At 40.8% G+C, this 24,822-nt stretch overlaps 1 protein-coding gene across 4 annotated transcripts in view; it reads right to left on the bottom strand.

Moving 5' to 3' along the window:
• Positions 1-24,822, bottom strand: part of PRLR (prolactin receptor) — a 2,068,968-nt gene that overhangs the window by 74,997 nt on the left and 1,969,149 nt on the right. The window lies entirely within an intron of this gene.

Raw genomic sequence — 24,822 nt, 5'->3', positions numbered from 1 at the left:
ACTTTGACTATGTTCAGAGAGAAGGATTTGGTAAAATCTTTTTCTTAGACAAAGGATGGATATATTTTTGCCCAGGCTATATTATCTAGTCATCTCTGTTCCAAATAATTTATTTATTTATTTATTTTATTGTACATTTGTTTACCAGGTAAGTCTGACTGGGCAAGATTGCCCGTTTTCAGAGGAGACCCGGCGAGACAAACTCCATAGTAGTTAGACAATCAAGAAATGTTTAAACATACAAAATGTTAGTTGAAAGAGAGCATACAACTGTTTAAAAAAACAGGCTAACAATTTGACAAAGTGGAGAGATAAGAAAAGTACACAAGTTTATTAAACTTATTAGTCTCAAAATATTGTAAACATAATTCCACCACATTGGAAAACATAACAGCAAGCTAAGCTGAGTTTAACTATACATAAAGAGGCTAGGTGGATTATAAAAGAGTTAACCTTGGTTGGAACATACACATATCCAGGACCTGGTGAAGTAGGATTTTAGCCGATTTTTGAAACTATGTTTGTCTGTCTGTGTCCTAACTTCCAGTGGGTGAAAGTTCCACATTTTTGCAATGGTACAGGCATATAGGGAGTCTCCTGAAAAAAAAAAAAAAAAAAAAAAAAAATATATATATATATATATATATATATATATATATATATATATATATATATTTTCCCTCTCTCTCTCTATATACATATATATATATATATATATATATATATATATATATATATATATATATATTCTCCCCCTCTCTCTCTGTGTATATATATATATATATATATATATATATATATATATATATATATATATACTGAATAATGCACTCAGTGTGTTTAATGTCATCTCTATGAACTGCAACTTATAAATACTTTTATCTATTGACAATCTTCTTTTTCAGCTTGTTGTAGCTGTCTAAATATTTACACTATGCATGTATAGGTTCACACTGTATGAGCTGAAGCTGATTTTTTTACTTGGTTAATATGTCATTCTTCTGTACTTTGTAATAACTTTATTTAACTATAAGCATATTATGTCAATGTGAAGCTTTTCACCCTGGGCTTCTGATGGAAATGGGATATTATCCCAGTTGGACTTTCCCAGTAAACAAGTGTCAAATAATAATAGTAAAGCACCATAGTTACTTTAAACCCCTTGTAAGCACACAATAGCAATTTCTTTTGAAATGTGCTAGTCTTGATATTGCATTAATTAAAGTATTGGGTGCAGAGGGCTTGTACCACAAAAAATATGTTATCCATATTTTTTTTTCAGTTTTACCAAATGTGTTGTTCATTTTGTTGAGCTATGTATTCAGTGGTCACAGTTTGATCAAGTGGACCTCAACAAGCTGAGCTGTTATTAACTATTCTATAACCAGGTCACAGGTTAGAAAAATTATTTAAAATGCACCTCAGGACATCAATAACCCTATAGATTCTGAGGGCCTGGTGGTCCCCAGACCCCTGGCTTAACTCAGTTATTTCCTAAACAGTTATTACTGTGCTATTTTGGCTAGTTAATCTGTGTTGTAAGGATGCAAAGAAAAGTTAAGTTGAACAGTACCAATTAATTTATTTCTTCAGACATCATTTTTGTTCAGGTCACCACTGGATGAAAAAGGTTGTTTAAAAAAAGCAACAACAAAACAAAAAAAATGTAAAACACTATTCAGCAAATCTAGAAAGCCATGGCTCATGGAAAAAGTGGGAGAGTAAGGCAAACTGTGAGAAAAGAGAAAAAAAAAAGAGTAATCTGCATGGTGTAGGGGGCCCAGGGTGGGCGAAACAGGGGGAGTGCTGCAGGCTGTATGCAGGGGGGGGGAGTTAAAGAATAGGCATGGGGTGCCATAAAGCCTTTCATCTAGGGCACCATTTCACTTAAGGCTGTCCCTGTACATAGGGTTGATAAAAGGTAACACCATGGCAATTAAATTCCAGTCATGGTAACAGTCCCTCTGTGAGATGGGCTAAAACGGTGTGGTACACAGGTCTGTCATAATGTAAAAGCATAGTAGCTATGGATCAGTCTGTGCATGCTACTCCTAAAACTTTACAGCATCAACTAAAAGGTTACTTTGAAGGGGTGGAAGTGACATGGTGATACTTGGATTGAAGTGTTCAGGGGCTCTCAACTTGACACTTGCTGGGGGTCTCCAAGATGCTAACACTGGCCCTGTCAGCAAAGTATCATGGAGATATTTGTTTTTACCAAATAGAAGCATTCATCCAAGTATCCCAGTGCCAAGGTGATGCCATCCAAAAGCCTTATATTCAGTATTACAAATACAATAAAATCGTAGACAGACTATACAGAGGGAAGACTTCCCTGCATTTGAACATATATAATGCTGATGAGGTTGCAACTTATTGAGTACAATGGCATGATTTGCAGCTTTTTGACTGCCATTTCCCACTGAAAATCAGTGCTGGTGCAGCTTTTATTGGTTTGCCAGCAGTGATTCAAAGTTTTCAGTTTATTCCATTGTTTTGTAATCATGCAGTAAATATACCAAATATGACAATTTGAGGACTTTACTTATCAATCTTCTCCATGTTGTGTGAAAAATGAAGTTATTATACTTAAGTTAGGGAATGCGGGAGCCTTGGAGTGCAGGGAGGCTTGCTCCCTTAAAAAAATATCTGGCTAAAGTTTGGACCAGTAGCTTAAATTGACTTGTAATCCCGCAGTAATTGTGTTTGGAGGTGGTCAGAGTAGTGTTAATCTGGTGTCCTGTGCTTACTAGAGTGATCAGTCACAGACATGCAGGAAAGGGTACTTGAGATTGTGCATGTGATTTACATTCGTGTTACATATACATGTAGATCACCACTGTCATTGTTAGGTATGTGTTTGGACAGCTATGGTTAGTGGTTATAACATAAAGACAAGAAATTACGAAATGCATATAAAAAAGTGTTATCAGGGGTGATAAAATTTGTCCACAATAATTAGCAGTAGGTCATGCCTGGAGTGCTGTGTCTCCTCTCTCAATCCACTGAAGATTGGTGCATAATTTTGGCTTTTCTGACCTCTCTTCATCTTCAATTCTCTGGTACTGAAGCTTTTCACTTATAGTATGGAATCTGGTGTCAAGTGAAAGTATTCCATTGATACTAGAAAATAACACGTCACATTTATCATTTGCTCTGAAAAAAATGTATGTGTTGTATGTCAGAGGTCAAAAACATTATTTAAAAGTGTAGGACTGCATTCACCACATAAGACATGCACTCATAACATTGATGTTTATCATAGGATCATAGTATCATAGGGGGTTACTAGGCTATTGGCCCTCAGGTGTCTACTACCCTAGCCATGTTATACCCTTGTTCGCTTATGGACCAAGATATATAGGCTATGTTTGTGCATGAATCTAAGATCAGCACTGGCTGCCCCTGTCTAAGAGGGACATAGGTGAAACCCCTGGTGGAAATTTACAGTTTCCGATCCACTTGTCCAGGTTATGCTTAAATAGGGTCATTGTTTTACATGGATTGGGGGCTTGTTCCAGAGCAGTGGCAACCTCTGGGAGACATATCTGTATCTCCAGCATGTGCTGTTAATATCGCAGGCTAGGTCAAGATCCCTAGAGTGAATTAATCTTGTCCCATTAGATTTATGGATTTGGGCAGCAGCTTCATCAAGGTAGGGTCTGAGACTGCTCTGTAGGCCAGGCACAAGTCTCCTCTGAGCAGTCTATACGATACTGAGTAAAGTGATAGGCCTTCAGTCTGTCCATGTAGATCATGTGTTGTAGGCCCTGAATTTTCTTGGTGAGAGACCTCTGAGGTTTCTCCAGATGCTGCAGTTGTCTGGTGAGGTACATACAGAAGGGGGCATTGTACTCCATTATTGGTCCGATGAGAGCCGACTACAGGGGAGTTATAGCCTCCTTAGCTTTGTATGCTATACTCTTACTTATAAGCGTAAGATAGGATGCCCTCCTTACTATTGTGGACATCTGATGATCAAAATTAATGCCACTATAAATTTGCGTTCCTAAATCTCTCACCACAATGTTTGAACTTACATGTGTATTATTGATGCTGTAATTAACAGGGGTATCTCCTTTGCCGAAGTGGATAATAATGCATTTTTTTTGCATTTAGTTTATGTCCGTGGTATTGACACAAATCATTTGTCTGTGTAAGCCCATTTTGTAGTATGTTAACATGTTTGGGGGATTCGATCATTGCACCCAGTTTGCAGTCATCAGCAAACTTTGTAAGCCATAGCCCATCTATTTTTGCCTGGACTTCTAAAAAATAGATAACAAACAGTAGGGGGCTTAGCACAGACCCTTGTGGAACACTACTAGTAACAGGTCTTGCAGCAGAGGTGGCATCCACAATTTTGACTGTATGTGTTCTGTTTGTGAGCCAGTTGGCAACCCATCTAGTGACATAAAGGTTAATTCCCAGCTGGGTGAGTTTCTTAATGATGCCTGAGTGAGGGACTGTCTTAAAGGTCTTGGCTAGGTTGAGATAGGTAGTATGAATTGTTTTGCCTTCACCCAGGGCCTTGGTGACATTCTCATAGAAGTCCACCAGGTTTAGCAGGCAAGATATACCCTTAACAAAGCCAAACTGGGTCAGGTTAAGAGCTTGAAGGTCAGCTATCTCCTTGTTGATAAGCTCCATGATAATTCTCTACCTGACCTTGCAAATAAAGTTGGTTAGGCCTATGGGTCGATAGTTCCCAGGGTTGGATGAGAGACCCCCTTTGTTGAAGAGGATTACAGTTGCTGTTTTGCACTCAGCTGGGACAAAGTCAGTGTTTAGACTTAGATTGAAGAGTGTGACCAGCGGTTCTGCTAACTCCTGCTTTAGACAATTTAATAAGCAGCCTGGGATGCTGTCCAGTCCCATAGAGGCTGTGTTTTTGGCCTTGGAGAGTGCGGTTATGACCTGGTCTCTGGAGATACTAGGCAGAAGACTGGTGACAAGTATGTTATGGCATATAAATGGTGGGGACAGGGAAGGGTGAAATTTTAGCCAAACCTGTCTCCTAACAGGTTGGTGATGTCCTCAGGTTCAGTATAAGTGGTACCATCCACAGATAGTTTGGCACAAAGCTGGTCCTTCCCTTTTAGATTTTGGAAGTAGATAAAGAATGCTTTGTGATTTTCCTTAGATAAGGATGCTAATTTAGTTTTGTAATTAGCTTTAGTGGACTTTGAATCTGCTTGTTTATGTTTTGGAGGGAGTTCTTCCTTCACTGGGACTGTTCCCTCTTGTTTTTTGACAACAGTTTCTTTCTTTTATTGTATAATCTATTTATGCTGGATGTCCACCAGGGTGGCTTATTTTTTCATGAGAATCTTGATTTAATTCATTTTGATACAGCTGAGTCCTTAAATTTATATAGGTGTTTATACAGGATATTTGTGTACACTCAGTATAGGGTCATTGCTGTCAGTGTTGGCAAGGGGTCTGACACTATTGATGCCATCGCTCAGTAGGCTATAGTTTGCTTTGGAAAAAAAATTGTACCTTTTTGCTCCTGAAGGTGGGTCAGGTATGATCGTTACTTCCAATGAGACTAATATATGATTGGACTTCACCAGGGAGGGCCCAACACATGGGATGGTACAGTGATCCCCCATATTGGTGAGCACTATATCAAGGATGTTTCAACCCCTTGTAGGGGTGCTGACTATCTGCTACAGAACATTAACAAAGTCCAGGAACCTTTGGGCAAGTGTGTTTGTGCTCATACATTTTATCTATTCGATGGAAGGTTAGTTAAAGTCACCCATGGCCAGGGTATTTGGCTGTACTTAGAGTGACTCAAATAGGTCCAGGTTGGCTCTGTGGCTTTTGCGGTTCATGGTGGGGGACGTATAGCTAACAATGATGTGGAGGGGGGTCTTTCCTACAGTTAGCTTGGAGTAACACTAGGGAGTCATACTGTTTAACCAGTCTAGAGAAGCATTTGCCTTTAATGAAGATGGATACTCCTCCTCCTTTGTTTTTTTTACATTCGTTTTGTGGTCTGAATGTGTGGCAGTAATTATAGCCCTGCATGGCTGGGGTACTCTCTGAGGCCTTGAACCATGTTTCTGTGACTGTACAGACATCAGCATCTTCCAGGGTGAGAAGTACTTCAAGTGAATGCAGTTTCTGATTTAGACTCCTAATATTAAGCACCATAACCCTGAGTTTGTTTCTGGAGGATATTTTTACACTGAGAATTTTGTTCTTATGACACTGCTTAAAAAGGCACTATAGGGGAGGCAAGTTCCTTTGCCAGCAACTTAAAGCCTAGAGGTGACAGATGAAGACCATCTCAGACAAAGCAGCATGGTCTCCATATCATCCCAGGCTGTCAGATACTGGATCCCCCTGGATTAACACCAGAAGCTAAACCAATTTTTGAAGTCAATCATTTTTTGTTTGTATTGTGGCATCATCTTGGGCAAGGGAATAATGCTGCTTAGGGCTATGGACATACCTGCCTGGGACACATAATCTGAAAGCTCAATCATTTCTCTCTTCATATATTCCAGTGAGTTACATCTCAAGTCATTCACTCCAAGAAGGACTATGATGAAGTAATAACTACTTATTGTTGAGAGGCTTGAGTGTGGGTGTGATCTGGCGGATTCTGGCACCAGACAGGCAGCTGACTGTTACCTTCTCCTTATCCAGCCTCATGAGGGGAAATCTGGGTTTCTCACTATGGAGTCACCTATGACTAAGACATTTGGTTTAGATATGTGTTGGCTTAGGGGCTTATTGGGTGAGACACTGATGCATGTGCTGTTGGGACAGTATCGTGTGCAGAAGGTTTGCGCTTGGGAGGTTTTTGCTCTTTTGGTATATTTCTAGTGGTACCTCCATGGATGTAGGTTAATGTGTTGTGTGCTTGTTATGTGTGGGAGGTGGAGTGTGGGTGCTGACAACCTGCTTTATTATTTGGTTTGTTGTTACATGAGAGAGAGAGAGAGCATTGATTCCAGACTCATAGTATAGATACATCTCTCACATATTGTATTTGTATGCTTTAGGAGTAGTAGGTTGTCTGTATACATTAGGCAATTGCTACATTGCCTCAGGATGCCCATGCCAATGAGGGATGGCTGGAGAAACAGTGGGAAACTTACCTACCATTATATCAAGTCTATTCTGTAATAAGTGGTGGAGGGTAGGCTAGATGGACTAGGTTCTGCTGTAGAACTAGTAAAATCATCTAATCTGTGGGAGGTTTAGGGGTAGAAACCTGCACCTTAAAAAGCACAGCTGGGTTGCTCTCCGGGCAGCAGTGCACAACTGTGTTGTGCGCTGAGAAGCAGGGAAGTTTAGGAGAGTTCCCTAGCAGTTATCTAGAGAAAATTTGACTTGTTAAATGTTTGCGTCTATACAGGGCAGTGCTAACCCCTGTTGCATGGTGTGCAGCTCCGTGCAAATGATGTGTTTAAATATCAGCTAAGTGAAACAGTTTTCAAACAAAGCAACCAATAGGAAAGTTCAAGACTGAGCCTTGTTCCAATAATCCCCAACTCAAATGGATCCTTGACTACACTCTTCTGCCACAAAGGTGCAGGAAGGCTCTCTTGATGCAAGATGGCTGGCTTTACTTAGGTTCATAGGTTCATAGGCAGACACTAAGCTATCTGCCCTAGGGCATTTATAAGCTTAGCCAGAGTGTATTTGGCTTCCGCCTCCCTATTAGATTAGCCTACTGTGCCTCTGTAAAGTAGGTCACAGAAGGTACCCTTTTAAGATGAGTTTACTGTGCCTCTGTCTAGCAGGGACACAGGAGAGATCCCAGGGGTGAATTTGCGATTTCCCATCCACGCGTCCAAATTTCGCTTGAAGAGGGTCAGCGAGGGGCTATGTCTAACATGAATTGGGATTCTATTCCAGAGTGAGGGGAGCCTCTGGGAAATTAATCTGTCCCTCCAGCATGTCCTATTTATTTTTGTGCTGAGGTTTAGGTCCCTGGAGCGTGTAGCTCTAAGGGACTTGGATTTTTTGAGGTGGAGCATGTCCATTAATTCTGGGTTTGACATGGCTTTGTACGTCAGGCATAGATCATCTCTGAGTAGGCGGTAAGCAACTGAGTAGAGCTGGAGTTTCTTTAGTTGAGCTGCATAGGACATCTGTTTGTAGCCCATGATCCTCTTGGTGAGGTACTTTTGGGGTCTCTCCAGTTGCTGCAGGTGTCGGGTAAGGTACATCCCAAAAGAGGCATTGTATTCAATTATGGGCCTGATGAGTGATGAGTAGAGGGGCACAATGACCTGTCTTGATCTAGATGCGAACCCTTTCATGATAAGTGGGCTATATAGAAGGTCTTTCTAACCACTTTGGCAATGTGATTATCAAAGGAGAGATTACTATCTACGTTGGTCCGCAAATCTCTAATTACTTCTTCCGTACTTAATGGATTACCATCTATGCGGTAATTTGTGGGCACCTTGTTTTTCCCAAAGGGGATGACTATGCACTTTTTAGCATTTAGCTTGAGGCCGTGGTTCTGGCACCAAGCATCCGTCTCTGTGAGACCCTTTTGGAGGATGCTTGTGTCAGCTGGAGATTTGATTATGGCCCCCAGTTTGCAGTCATCTGTGAACTTTGTCAGCCATAATCCCCCCGTGTTAGCCTGAACCTCAGAGAAGCATATACCGAACAAGAGAGGTCCCAGAACTGAGCCCTGTGGGACGCCACTTGTAACTGGTTTGGATTCAGACATGGCACCTGTGATTCTGACCATGTGGATTCTATCTCTGAGCCAGTTTGCAACCCATCTTGTGATATAGGGGTTGAAATTTAAGCTGGTAACCTTATTTATGATGCCCGAGTGGGGTATTGTGTCAAAGGTTTTTGTGAGGTCCAGGTAGGCTGTGTGGACTACCTTGCCCTCATCTATGGCTTTGGTAACTGTTTCAAAGAAATCAACTAGGTTTAAGAGGCAAGATCTGCCCTTAACAAAGCCGAATTGGGTAGGGTCCAGTGTCCAGAGGCTCCCAATGTCTTTGTTTATGAGTTCCATGATAATACGCTCCATAGCTTTACAGACCAGACTAGTCAGGCTTATGGGGCGATAGTTTCCGGGGTCTGTTGTGGCACCACCTTTGTGGAGTGGGACCACTGTAGCTGTACGCCATTCTTTGGGTACATATCCTGTAGTAAGGCTAAGTTTGAACAGTGACAATGTGAGAGTTCAGTTCTTCTTGGAGCTCATGTAAGACACAGCCTGGGACACTGTCCAGTCCCATAGATGCTGTGTTTTTTGCTTTGGAGAGGGCAGCTTTCACCTGTGCATCTGTGATGTCAGGGAGGTTACATTCAGTTGGGATAGACATTTGCTCCTTTGGGGGGGAAGGGGGGGAGAAGTTTGCGCTGAATCTGTCTGCCAGGATGTTGGCTATGTCTGTAGGTTCGGTATATTTTGTACCATTATACAACAATTCAGAGCATATCTGGGAGTTTCCGCCCATGTTTCTGACATAACTAAAGAAGGCCTTGTGATTATCTTTAGTGTCTAGGGCAATTTTTCTTTCGAAACTGGCCTTTGATGATTTTATGAGGGATCGAAGTTTCTTGCTAATACTGATCAGAGATGCCTTCCCTTTTTGGGATTTTGCTCTGTCATGTAGTAGCTTCCTCCTTCTGTTGTATAGCTTATTTATGGCCTGGGTCCACCAGACCGGTCTCCTGTTTTTGGAGGAGTGAGTCTTGGTTTTATTTGGGATAGCACGATCCATGCATTCCTGCAGGTGCTCATAGAATGTATTTGTAAAGGATTCTGCAGATTGGGCTGTATTATCCTCTGGCCCAGGGGCTTTGAAGGATCCCACCTCAGTCTTGAGAAGTGCAAAGTTGGCTTTGGAGAAATTCTTTACAGTGATTTCCTTGGCTGGGGGTGGGGATGGGATATGGATGTCCAGGGAAATTTGTTTATGGTCTGATCTTACCAATGAGGTTTAGATTCAGCAAGTCTGAATCTATCCTATACTATAAATTGTTCAAGTACTGTAAATAGGCAGTGCAGAAAACACAGTCACAAACAGTAAAAACAGCTTAAAGTAGGCAGCAAAACAGTTGCAAACAGTTTAAAAGTGTAAAGAAGGTTAAAAGGGTTTACTTATTTTTTCAGTAGAATTCACAGGATGCCTTGGATTTCATTCAGATTGACCAGATCTCTGGCTAAGGTGGCCAAACTCTGAGCAGCTCTGATAGACTGAGCACAAACCCCAACAAACGCTGTGTTTAAATATCAGCTAAGCCACAGAATTCTCAACATACCATTTATGCTCTGCTCGGGAGGAGACTCCTCAAAGTAAATGCACAATGTTTTTTAGGGTGTAAAAAGTTTATCATGGAGGTACAAATGAGTCACATTTCTGCTTTGCAAAAATAATTACTCTGCAAGCTTGTAGTTAAATGCTGAAAAAGATATGTGTGTGTGTGTGTGTGTGTGTGTGTGTGTGTGTGTGTGTGTGTGTGTGTGTGTGTGTGTGTGTGTGTGTGTGTGTGTGTGTGTGTGTGTGTGTGTATATATATATATATATATATATATATATATATATATATATATATAAAGATAAATATAGAATGGTTAACGTGTTTACCTCACAGAGTACAGGGTTTCAGTCTTACCTCTCATGGAAATTGGTAGGGCATAAAAGGTTCTCATGGGTAGCTAGATGAGTACTTTCCTATGAACTTGTGAACCTATGTACACTTGTATGGAGACAATATTAGTTAAATAGGGACCTCTGTACATTTCATTAAGCCACTGACATAAAGGATAACATTGCTTTGCAGAGGTATTTGTTATCCAAATTGATGTACAGTGAAAGAAATAAGAGTTGCACAACTGAAACTTGAGGGCAGTTTTATAGTCATGCAGAGAAGAAAAAGTAATGGATATGTTGAGCAAAAAAGATCTGTTGCTAAGATGAGTCATTTAAGGCTGAATTAGGTGACAATGTACTTAGACCAAGCCTAGTGGCTCCTCTCCTTAAACCAAATCAACCATTCATTCCATGGTAGCAGGAGCTGGAAATTCCCAGGTGAGATAAGAATCCTACAGCCAATTTGTATCAGTCTAGGAACCCATATTTAACTTGTCCAGCCCACAGTGAAAGTCAGGTGGTAGGGAACAGTTCAGCTTGCTAGTTCTGCTGGGTAGCCTACCTCTTGCCCAATGGAGCACCCCCCCCCCCAAACAGTGGCTCTTCCAAGCTCCTCTATATGCTCCCATATGAGGGAAAGTATGTTTCTTCATGCTGAATTACACTCAGCTTACTGTGCAGCTTACAAGTGACAGTGCAGGCTCACTTGACTTAAACTCCATTACATGAACCCAGTAACTGACAAACCAGAGGCAGCTCCCTCCCCACAGGACGGACAAGCCAGCAACTGCAACTCATCTCCATCCTCCCCTGTCAGTTTGTATAGGCATGTGATTCACTGTTTGAACTCAGGTCACCTTTATCACAGTCAAGACTTTATCCAGCAACACCTGAAAAGTGAATTTATAAAAGTCTTTTTTTAGATTAAGGAAAAAACAAACAGTGCTAATAAGATGGCCAGGCCTAGCTCTATAATGAGGCTATTCCTGAAACTATGTAGCCAGTACAGCGTAGGCCATGGTCAGTAAGGTGTCTGAAAAGCTGCTTGGCAATAGAGTGCTTTGGAATTTTTGAGAATGAGGAAAGGAAGGTGATGGTTCTAAAGTTTTCAAATATTTGTTAGCCTGTATAGTTTTAGGACTTATATCATTGCAGACCACTTGGTCAGAGACAGGTGGCAACCAAGAGAATATGGAGATATTTCGAGGGCACATGGTTTTTGAAACTGTAGCAGCATAATCCATACTTGCCTCGGCTTCCATTAGGAGGCTGTTTCAAAACGTACTTTTAAGATATAAATAAAGAGGGTCTGATCTAGGCTAAAATCTGGGCTGAGCTCTATAATAAGCATATTATGCTATTGGTGATTCAAACATGATGACTGTTTTCCATCTGGGATTAAGTTACTCTTATCTACTGTGAAATAGTTTTTCCTATCAGCCAGTTTATTTATTTGCCTTCCAGAGTGTTTTGAGCTATTCAAGTGATCCATTTGCTGTAAAAGAGAGTATTTAGTGCAGATATCACTCACCACCAGAATTTAGGTTGCACCATCTGATTAATTCTGAATGTTATAAAATCTTTCTTAAATAGAAATGGTTGTCATTACACAAATGGAGTTTTTGCAATCTTTTAATAAAATGGAATACTTTATTTTAATATAGAAGAAGATGATATCAAGAGTAGGTCGTATAAAATGTATTGAGACTGATGACACGATGCAGGAGGCAGTTAAGAGACTTTTGTATCTGCCTGAAAGATCCAAGAAAACCTGAAATAGGTTCCTCTGGATCAGTGTTTCTACCTGTTTAACAAATTTAAATAATTAAAATAAATGAATAAATAAATAAATTCTGCACCCACTGGGCCCACTCGAGGAGTAAAATGCTAGCTCATGTGCATGAATCACAGTTAGGAAGCACTTGTTGTACAATGTGGCATTCGTGCTGGTTGCACAAGCATACAAGTCACATGCTTTATATCTACTGTGATGTGCATGGCTTCTGCCTATATGTATGGGTACCGCATTGCATTCTGGTAGTGATTCCCAGACAGTGACACTAACTGACCACATTAGCATAACTTCCACGTTAACAGCCTCCTATTACTGTGCTATATTGTAGTGGTGCCCTTTTGCACAGCACTGATTTCAATCATATGTCTTAGAAATGGAGGAATTTGATTACAGCCTTTGTATATGTGGAACTTCAAAGAGATAAGGAAGGAGTCTTGCCTGGTAAAGTGCTTCAGCAACAAAAACAACAACAACAAAACCTGTAGTGGATGTCAGAGAGAGTGATGCAAATGTCATGGTGTTTGTGTAATTCGGAACCCATGATTCTAGCATGGCACAGTGGTTTCAAACTGTTAACAGAGAAAACAGTAGGAAGAACATGCCATAAAGGGTGTGGGGTTTCAGTTCAGTTTTCAGGTATGGGTTCATGAATGGCAGGGGTGAGTGTGTGCATAAAATTAATTGAATCTGATAACCTGGTGCATAAAGGGCCATGTGTGCCATGGGCATATTTATGTGCATCCCACAACATAGCTTACACACCTGTTGACTTACATGTTTTGCCCACAGGTGTAGAGGTACTGGAATGACCCCTCAATGGAGATAACTTTTTGAAAAGCTCATTAGCCAGTATTTTTCTAGTTAAAGATTCTGCAGAAAGACATGATCATAACCAGCTTTAGCAGGGATTGGTGGAGGATGCGAATGCTGTGGGTGTCCATAACAGGTCTCCACAATAGGTGCAATAAAAGGTACTAATACGATAGTCTATACAATGAAGAAGTCATAAGACATTGTGACAGACAGGGCTACCATAGGTGGTGGATCACCAACAAAACAGTTCAGTGAGGTTATGGAGCTTTTGGTGTTGATCACTGTCTAGGGGAAGTGGCTTAGATGTGAGGGCTGGACTGGGACCAAGCACCCATCTGTCAGCAGAGAAAGCACAGTGTTAGTAATGCTTATTACAGTTCACTATAATGCACTCCAATGCAAGTTCGAAGTTTAGGCTTAACCAAGGCCTACTTACATATCTGCTCTTCTAGGCACCTGTGGTCTGCAAATGGAAAAAAATCTGCATACCAATATACAAATACAACTGAAGAAAGACAGATATATAAAAGCAACAAATGACTGGCCAAATTTTCAAAGAAGAGCTTTAACAATCTCTACCGTCTCAGCATACAAGCTTTCAAGGAGTAAAACAGAAAGTAATACAAAAAGTATATATAATGTTTATATACAAGTATAGTATAAGTATATATAATTTTTGGCCAGTCATTTCTTGTCTCTATGCATACCAATATATGTCTACTATCATATACTATAGTAATATACTCATGTGCATCAGTGGACATGCCTCATGAGGTTCTAGAGGCATGTGTGTGTGTGTGTGTGTGGGGGGGGGGGTGACAGCAGAGTCATGTGTGTTCATGGGTTCCACTGGTGGATGGTCTAGCACAACAGGACAACATAAGGCTGACATCATCAGGGAAACTGTAGCTGCTGCTGATGGAAGCCTGCAATAGTTAGATGACACAGGTCAATGTCAGCAAAACTGCAGGGAGACTGGGTCATCAACATTCATCATCACAAACTTCCCTGTAGAGGTACAGACTGAGCAGCCAGTCTTACCAGTGCATGAAAAATAGCCTATACTTGAAAGTTCCGAGACCTCTGTCTGGAAACAATTGATTACTAATGAATAGCCACTCAATCGACCACCACACCATTTTGAGTGTGTAGGGATGAAAGCACTTGACGATTTGAAATTGTTGTTTTGGACACTGAATAGAATTCTTTTGGAATATCTACAGTTTGGTTTCCAGTGGTTGCCTTACAGAATTTTAGTGGGTGTGTTGGTTGATTGAGTGGCTATTCATTGGTTATTTGGTCTTCAAGCCATTAATTTTCGCTGGTTTGTTGTTTTAACAATTGATTACTGTTTGATTGACAATACATACCTCTCAGCTGCAAATTTTTGCAGAATGCCCAGAATCTTCCCTCATATTTTTGGTCTGTTCCTCATTAAATTTGTGGTTTGCTGGAAAATCACGGAGGACTGAAGTCACTAAATAATTACATACACTTGAGTTTCAGACTTCATGTCCTTCGAAAATGCATTCTAATGCAAAACCTATTACTCTATCAACTTTCTAAGTTTATAAGTGCAATATTTAAAATCTGTCCACATTTTCAGTGAACAAAGAATATGCCCTTTTCTCCACTGTTGTGTGACTGTGGAGTTGGTACATATAAGTTAGGGATGGGCACATTCCTCTATGTGGGGTTGCAGGGTGGGTGTTGCCCTCTCCACAAAAAAAAAAAAAAAAAAAAAAAAGCTTTCTTGGACATTCACCTAAAGTGGCTTTCGGTACAATTGTTTTGCAGTATGTGTTATCAGGGAAATAGCAATTGATGGGTCACCATTAATCTCCGCATCCCCAGCCAAAACATTATCTGACACGCACTGATATTAAGGTATCCATATTCACCGCAGGGGATAGACATCATTGGGATGTGGTGCGGCCATGACTCTAGGACTGCTCTGATATGACTACTGTACACAGAAGAAATGTTCACTGTGCAGGTCAGTGATGCAGACACATATAGCTGATACCCAGAGTATTCTGGAGATAGTGAGTGCATTGTCTGGTGTTTGGAATGATGTGCACAAGCTGCGCAGTGACATGGAGTACATGGACAAGAAGTACACAATATTACTGAGATTGCTGGTGGCAAACATTGATTCAACAGGTACCTTCATGAAACACATTACACATCGCAACCATCACACAGTCTGCCTATGCATGGCATACAGTCAGCGGTCACAGGAGGGTCCAGATACAAGGTGGGTGGGCACAAGCCATCCCATGTCAGAATGCACAGATCACTGGTGTAACTGCATCGGTATTGCTTGTGGGAATATGGTCTGATCCCACCAGTCATGAGCACTGTCAATGTCGTGGACAGTTAACACTCCTCCAACTTTAAACCTGAGACACTTCATCAGGCTGCATATAAATGGTCCTATAATTCTATACCTTTCCTGTTACCTGTAGAAACATGTACTACCATGTCCAGTCATAGGCATCATCCGGGTCATGGGCTGGTCATCATGCTTAACACATTAGGCATTGTATCATGGTGCATGCATACAATCACATGATCCCATAGGTCTACCCGTTCCCTGCCATGGACTGCATCATGCCCCAGCTCTGCAAGCCAATACAGTAGACACTGCCAATGGTCATGCTGTGGCTGTACTACCCTGCCACTGGAGGATGTGATCCTTGACTCTCTACAGCCTCTCAGAGTATGTTGCTATTGTGGTTACCTCAAATGACCCCATCCCATATTCCAGGTGTTGCAGTTATGTGTCACTGTGCTCCCCTCCCCTCCATTTATGCAAGTGATAATGACTGTGGCCTGTCTCCCAACTGGTGGGGGTATGGTGATGTCTGATGCCCTGTTTTGGCCATCAGTGCAACAACTGACATAAGTTGTTGTATATTGCATGTGTCATGATCCATAGCTGTGGACCAGATGCTGCCTCTTTGTCAGTGCTGCAATGTATTGTACTCACCTCTACCTCAGCTGTGGTACTGCTGCTGCACGTTTCTTTCCTGACTATTCCCCTCTCCTTCTACTTACTATTACTGGTAGGGAAGTCCCCACTATGATGTCTACTGTTGTACCATTAATTTATGAAGTACAATGTTCTGGGGCATTGGCACACACAGCAAATTTCCTCTTGAATATGTGTGAACTATTTTGCAGTACCCTCTCCTGAGGTATCCAACATCGGAAGTGTACCTTCAGTAATCCAAACATATCCTCCCCTAGGCTTTGCAGTTCTGCATGGTCAGTCTGTGTTATAGGCTACTTCCTGCATGGTCTATGGGTTGCATATCTGGGTTATCAACCAGGGATGTAGGGCATATCTGGCATTGCCAGCAGCATACAGCAAGCAACACATTATATATCATCTACTACCAGCTTGAATTGTACCTGTAGGTATAGGCCTGTCTAGATAGCATGTGTGTGTACGTACCAGCCAGATTAACCTGTGGGATGCCTCTTCATAGGATCAGTTGGTATAGATCAGTTGTTTGACAAATGTGTGAATAATGTGAACTGTCTGGGTGATGCACAGACACATTATCACTAATGGCTGGATGTTCAGGACATGGAAGCCCTTCTTGTTAATGTATCCTTCAATAGCAATGTGTGTGCAATCTATGGTTTCCAGGGCCTCAGGGAAATTTACTATGTCAGAAAAGACCTCTGTGGTTTTGATTCACTCTGCTACACTGTCCTGAGGAGCCAGATATACTGCGCCACATATTGTACCACGGTGCTGAGGAACTGGTTCAAAATCTTTGAGGCTGACGCCTATATTACTCCTAATGTGAGCCCTGTAAGTCACTGACATGTCTGTGTGGCTAAGATAGATAAGGATACACATACTATTTTAACCACTGGAATGGGTAAGCCACACATTGACCTTTTATTCTGCTTGTGGGCAGCACAGTTTGACTAGGTAATGTATGGTAACCCTGTCCACTCATAACTGGCCCACAATCTGCTGTTCTGTGAGTGTATGGTATGTCAAGCACTATCGGTGTTTCCTCTGGCATTGCCAATTTTTACAACATGTAGCAAAGTGGAAACTGGCTCTGATGGTTGTTCACAATATACAATGTTATTTCACAGCTGCTGCTGTTCCCAGCATGGCTTCTGTAATGTATAACATGAATCTCAGTGATCAAAACAGGTATGAGCCGTCATGCACTGCCACTCTTTTATATTTTTTTGAATCTGACCATTTCATTTTCCTTTATTTGTATAACCCTGTGCCTCATTTGCATACCTAGGTTCATAGGTTCACAGGTAGGTACTAGGCTATTGGCCCTAGGGCCCATACAAGCCTAGCCAAAAATGTACCCTGGCTTTCGCCACCCAAGAAAATTATTTGCCTGTGCCCCTGTCGAGCAGAGCCACAGAAGTGATCTCTGGGGTGAATTTCCCATTTCCCATCCAGTCATCAAGATTTTTCTTAAAGAGTGCTAATGAGGAGCTCTGTTTGACATAGATAGGTAGTCTGTTCCAGAGTATGGGAAGTCTCTGGGACAGGAATCTATCCCTCCAGCATGTTCTGTTTATTGTGGTGACAAGGTTTAAGTCCCTAGAGCATGTAGCTCGGAGGGATTGGGATTTCTTTAAGTGGAGCATGTCCAACAGCTCTGGGTTTGACATAGCTTTGTATGTTAGGCAGAGATCGCCCCTGAGTAGGCGATATGCGATGGAGTAAAGCTGTAGTTTTTTTAGATGGTCTGCATAGGGCATCTGTTTGAGGCCAGTAATCCTCTTTGTGAGGTATTTCTGTGGTCTTTCCAGTTGTTGTAGATGTCTTGTGAGGTACATACCAAAAGGGGCATTGTACTCTATAACTGGTCTAATGAGTGATGAGTAGAGGGGAACAATGACCTCTTTTTTTCTGGATGAGAATCCTTTTGTGATGAGATGAGCCACATAGAAGGATTTCCTGACCAGTGTGGCGATGTGATTATCAAAGGAGAGACTACTGTCCACCTGTGTCCCAAGGTCTCATCACATTTTCGGCATTAAGTAGACTACCAGCTATGTGGTAGTTCATGGGTACAGAGTTTTTACCAAAGGGGATGACAATACACTTTTTGGCATTGAGCTTTAGGCCATGGCTTTGACACCTGGTATCTGTCTCAGTGAGGCCCTTTTGTAGTTTGTCCCCATCGTTAGGAGTTTCGATTATGGCTCCTAGTTTGCAGTCATCTGCAAACTTTGTTAGCCAAAGACCTTCTGTGTTGGCCTGCACTTCAGAGAAGTAGATACCAAACAGGAGAGGACTCAGGACTGAACCCTGTGGTACTCCACTTGTCACTGGTTTGATGTCGGATTTGGAATCTGCTACTTTCACAGTGTGGGTTCTGTCCATGGGCCAGTAGGCAACCCATCTTGTGACATAGGGATTTATACCTAGTTTCGTGAGCTTATCTATAATTCCAGAGTGGGGGATGGTGTTGAAAGCCTTGGCGAGATCTAGATAAGCTGTGTGAACCATTTTACCCTCATCTATGGCTTTGGTGACTGCTTCAAAGAAGTCAATCAGGTTTAGGAGACATGATCTGCCTTTTACAAATCCAAACTGGGTAGGGTCCAGAGTTTGGAGATTACCAATGTCTTTGTTTATGAGTTCCACAATGATACATTCCATGGCCTTGCAGACCAGGCTCGTCAGGCTAATGGGACAGTAGTTCCCAGGGTCCATTGTGGCTCCCCCTTTGTGGAGTGGGATAACCGTCGTGGAGCGCCATTCAGTGGGTACAAAGTCTGAGGTGAGGCTATGATTGAATATGGTACTTAGGTAGGGTGCCAGTTCATTCTGTAGTTCATGTAGAATGCAGCCTGGGATATTCTCAGGTCCCATGGATGCTGTGTTCTTGGCTTTGGAGAGTGTGTTTTTTACTTGTGCAGCCGTGATTATAGGAACTTTGCATTCTTCCAGTATAGAGATGGGCCCTCTAGGGGGTGAGAGGGGGTAAAGTTAGCACTGAACCTATCTGCTAGGATGTTGGCAATATCAGTTGGTTCTGTATATTTAGTGCCATTGTGCTGTAACTCCGAGCAGATCTGAGTGTTCCCATTTAGATTCTTGACATAACTATAGAATGCTTTGTCATTGTCTTTAGAGTCAGTGGCAATTTTGTTTTCGTAACTAGCTTTGGAGGATTTTATGAGGGATGTCAGCTGCTTACTGAGGTTGACCAGGGAGTTCCTCCAGTCATGGGATTTTACTCTTTTTTGCAACAGTTTCTTTCCTCTGTTGTAGAGTTTGTTTATGAGTTCTTCATTTAAAGGTCATTAGCCATTCATTAGAACAAACTTCATACCTCTCTATTGTGACCATTGTCCAGTCATGCCATCTGTATTTCAGGATTGTTCACACCCTGTGTGTGACTACTATCATCACAAATTAGCATAATGCAATGAGTATAACTATGTATGATTCATAGCCATATTTGCATTTTGTGAATATAAGTGTTTTACATTAGTTATATGGTTTGGTTTTAATACTTTTGAATTACAAATTAGTCCTACACTTTTAAATTTATTTGATATGGAAAGTTTTTTTGCTCTTTCCTGAATTATGCTTAGTTTTATTTATGTATTTATTGCTTCTAAAAGAGTATCAGTATATGATGTTCTCTTAATTAAATGGGAAATGGGAAATTCACGCCGGGGATCACTTCTGTGGCTCTGCTCGACAGGGGCACAGGAAAATAATTTTCTTGGGTGGCGAAAGCCAGGGTACATTTTTTGGCTAGGCTTGTATGGGCCCTAGGGCAGATAGCCTAGTACCTACCTATGAACCTGTAAAGCTGTTGTGTATAAAATTATATATTATAAAATGGTCCTTCTGTTCATCTACTAATTAAATCCATGAATTCTTTCACTCATTTATAAATGTATTTATTTTCAATGATTCGGTGTACATTAATTTATTCAGTTATGTTGAAAGACCAAGTTTGCCTCACACTGTGCCTAGATTCAAAGTAAATATCTCTGCCAGTGTTATTTGGGCAATGCCACAGTGTCCAATATTACAACAGCAATATAATGCAGTTCAGAGGCATGTTAAAGCCACATGGAACAACAACTCATTAGCAGTTCACTATCATGGCTGTGGATAGAGCATTGCACTGTTACAGGTAACCATAACCCTTGCAATACAGTTGCACAGGCACTTACGAATGTATACACACACACACACACACACACACACACACACACACACACACACACACACACACACACACACACACACACACACACACACAACACTTATGTGCACTCACACACAAACATACCCAGACAGTTATACACAAGAGTGGCTAACATGCCACTACACACACACACACACACACGCACACACGCACACACGCACACACGCACACACGCACACACACACACACACTCGCACACACACACACACACACACACACACACACACACACACACACACACACACACACACACACACACACACATACACACACATACACACGGCTTTGCAGTACATACCTACTGTGGTTGTTGGAATCAAAGGGTGTACTCTGTCAAAAAATGAAGTATACTTTTTGCTTTGCTCCCTCTGTAGAGTCATTCCTTGAATCATTCTACAGGATTACTCTGAAAACAATTCATGGGAAAGATGTATGAATAATCAGCACTGGTCATGCCTCTTGTCTGCCATATTTGCATGTGACCTTTGCCAGTGAGACCGGTATAGTGCTATGGATCAAAGTCTTCTTATATCTGTAGTGCTACAGCTGTATCTGCATTGCTCTGGCATAATGCTCTGAGCAATCCTGCTACAAACAGGACTGCACAATGTGTTATGCATTTCTAAATCCTAGTCTTCAACTTTCTCTGACAGGAAACAATGCAATGCATCGTGGATGCAGCCATTTCAGGAGCTGTTTTTTGATTCTCATGTTAGAGTATGGTTTCTTTACTGTGTTTTTCAAAGAGCTGTTGACTTGTAGATTATATTATATGGAAAAAGTACAATTTATGAACAAAATTCTTATAATATTGGAAAAGAAAAAAATCTGATCATATCAAGCAGGAATGCTATTTCTTTTCTCTTTGAATTTTATAACTTCATTTTGTATTTAGAAATTATTTCTGATTTCATGTATTATACGTTTTTTCTCTGTTTTTTTGCATTCTTTTTCTTTTTCTTGTATACCCTCTTTGTCCTTGTGCTTGCCAACCAGCAAGTCTCCTCTAACAGAAGATGAATCCCCTCATTCCCCACACCATAACAGGGGTGACAGCTGCCCAGAGAGAGGTCATAATTCATGAGGGTACTTTGATACCTGCATGTCTGCCCCAGCATCTTCTTGTTCATTATAGAAATGGAACACACTTCACTGTGGCTAGGATAGTCTGACATACTCCCTTGACCAAAGCCTGTAGAAAAATGTTTCTGTCTGTCCTTAATTATGGCTACTGCACTCTGTTCCATTGGCTATGATAGTCTGGCCTGTCTCTCAGACCTGGACCTAAAGCTACCCAAAATAACCTGTCCCTAACTTGTAGACACTAGCTCCAATAAGATTTCTGCATAATTTTTTTTTGTTTGTAGCTCAGAGGCATCCTCCCTCCTCCCACCCTGGTGACTGACATAGGTGTTTCATCACCAGTGGGCAGTCAGCAGTCCCTCCCAATAATGTGTGCATGCTCACACACACACACACACACACACACACACACACACACACACACACACACACACACACACACACACACACAGTGGTCCAACAGATAGCACATTCCCCTTTGGTGCAGAAAGTTGTGGATTATATTCTTACACTAGGTAGATGGATTGCTGTTACTGTAGTGCAGGATAATGGCTGTGTTGCACTCCACACTGTGTCATCTTTCAGATGAGATGTTAAACCATGGTCCCGTCTGCATAAGTTAGCTCATGTGGATGTAAAAGATCCTACGGCACTTATTGAAAAAATGGGGGTCCTTCATTCATACAAAAACATTATTTATAAAATATTTACATGTTTGGAAATTTATAAATATACAAGTTTCCATTTTCTTCCTTTACTATTATACATTCATAATTATATCAAGTTTTCATTCTCATTAGACCCTAATCCTTTTTAGATAACCACCATCTGATTTTACTAAATATTGTTGCCAAAATCTGTTTTCCATTAAACATAATTGCATTCATCCTTTCATTCCATATAACCCATATGACATAAACATTTTTATCTATTCTTTTAACACATTCTTTCATTTTATAACATCCGTATCTAATGATATCCATAGTTATTTTATATACTTCTTTTGTATCTTCAAAAAATTATTTATATGTCATTTCCCATAACTTTGCTACTCTTTTACATTTCAAAAAAATGTTCAGTAGTTTCTGTTCCCCACAATATAAACACATTCTTTCACTTTTCTTTTTATATGGCATGTTTCTTTCACTGGTAATTATTACCAGTCTCCACCAAAATCTTGACATTCTACTTTCTTATTACACTATTTATTTCTTATTTTTACAGCTTTAATGTTTCCTTTTGATAGATTTTCCAGTGATTTAACACTTTATATTAATTCAGTGAAGCAGAATATACCCCTGGGTTAATTATTTAAATACAAAACTCCTCTTTTTACTGGATTTGAACTAGAACCCCATATAAATGAAAAGAATCTGCAATAACTGTTTTTCAAATATTGTTGGCAACATCAATACACTTACTAAGCATGCTATTTTTCCTGTTAATACTGAATTTATTGAATATACCTTTACACTAAATGATAATCTATATGTTTTACAGAAAAAGATTTTTTTAGCTCTTCTATTATTTTCCCGTTGGATTCCTCTTACATTTGAATTCCCAAATTTTATACCTAACTGAGATTTCATTCATTGTTAAACATATTCCCCCATCTTAACCCCATCACCTAAGCCTTTACTTTTTTGTTTATCATTATACATATTGCTTCTAAACACTCATTTAGACACAATATTACTTATTTTATCCAAATCCTACTCTTTGCAAGTACAATAATAGCATCTATATAAGTTAACAAAATTGGAATTCTCAACCTTACCTTTTCCCAATGGTTCTTGGAATTCATAAATTCCAATGCCCTGGATCAACTAATCCATTGTCCCACCATGGGCTCCAATATCCTAGACCTGGTCATTACCAGCATGGGAGATAGATGCTCCACACCAGTGGTCACCCCCTCATTGGTCAGGTCTGACCATAAGCAAATCACCCTTGATATCCACATCCCACCCCCACCCCAGTAAGGAAACCTCTGTAAAAAACTTCTCCAAAGCCAACTTCATACTACTGAAGTCAGAAGTGACAAACTTCATGACATCAATGCAGACGGGATCTGAAATTTTGACTGCTGAATCCTACACTAAGGCACTGTATGAGCACATCCGCTCATGCATGAATTGTGCCATCTCAAATAGAACCAAGATGCTCTCCTCCAAAAAAAAAAAGGAAGCCAATCTGGTGGTCCCCTGCTATAAACAAACTATACAACAGAAGGAAGAAACTGTTGCAGAAAAGAGGAAAATCCCAGGATGCAAAAAACTCCCTCACCAGCCTCAGTAAGAAGCTGAGTTCCCTCATAAAATCCTCAAAAGCTAGTTACAAAAATAAAATTGCCAAAGATTCCAAAGACAACCACAAGGCGTTCTATAGTTATGGTCTGATGAAGTGGGAATTATTCCTATGAAAGCACTTACTAACGTGAAATAAAGTTTTCTACTTTTTACTTTGGACTGATACTTGACTCTGCCTGTACCAACAATCAGTAATGTTTATCTTGTTAAACCTACCTAGTTTATGGTCTCTGGATATCTGTGTGTTCTGTGTACTTTGTGGATTTTTATCTGGGGCTGTATTCATCCAGCTGGTTTGCTATTTTTCGTGAGCGTTCTATAGTTATGTCAAGAATCTAAATGGCAATGCTCAGATCTGCTCTGAGCTACAACAGAATGGCATTAAATATGCTGATCACAAGGATACTGCCAATATCCTGGCAGATCGATTTTCTGCCAACTTCACCCCCCTCTCACCCCCTAAAGGGCCCATCTCAATACCAAAGGATTGCCAAATTTTGGTAATCACGGCCACACAGTTAGAAACCGCACTGGATGTCCAGCCTCCTCCATACCATCATGTCATCCACTTCCAAGCTCCATCCTGTCAGTAAACCTACACTGACTGTAGCAATTCTTAGTTGATTTTTGACAGGTTGATTGGTTGTACATCCAGCTTTTAACTCAACAGAGTTATTCTGGAAAATCCAGGCTGGGCAACTAAACATCAGCCAGCCAGTAGCTTATTGACCCAGTGCTGCTGAGCTTTATGGTGGGCACATGCTGTCGAACAGGGGAACATACACCTCTCCCATGGTTAGCATGGGTTTTTCCTCAACCCACTTATCACTGGCAAATACCCATGTCCATTTGGTGACATTATGATATGGCATGACATGACTGAATCACCTAGAAACATATTTTACACAGTCGAGTGGCTAGCTCTGCCACGGTGCTCAGTCTGTGATCCATATTCTCCTATCCTGAGGATACTGTGCACCATAGTAGGTGCCCAA

The sequence above is a fragment of the Protopterus annectens genome, chromosome 1.part0 (genome assembly GCF_019279795.1).
Source record: "Protopterus annectens isolate FY-2018-M chromosome 1.part0, PAN1.0, whole genome shotgun sequence".
NCBI lineage: Eukaryota > Metazoa > Chordata > Ceratodontiformes > Protopteridae > Protopterus > Protopterus annectens.
Note: the sequence above shows the minus strand (reverse complement) of the source record. Positions and strands in the feature narration are given on the sequence as shown.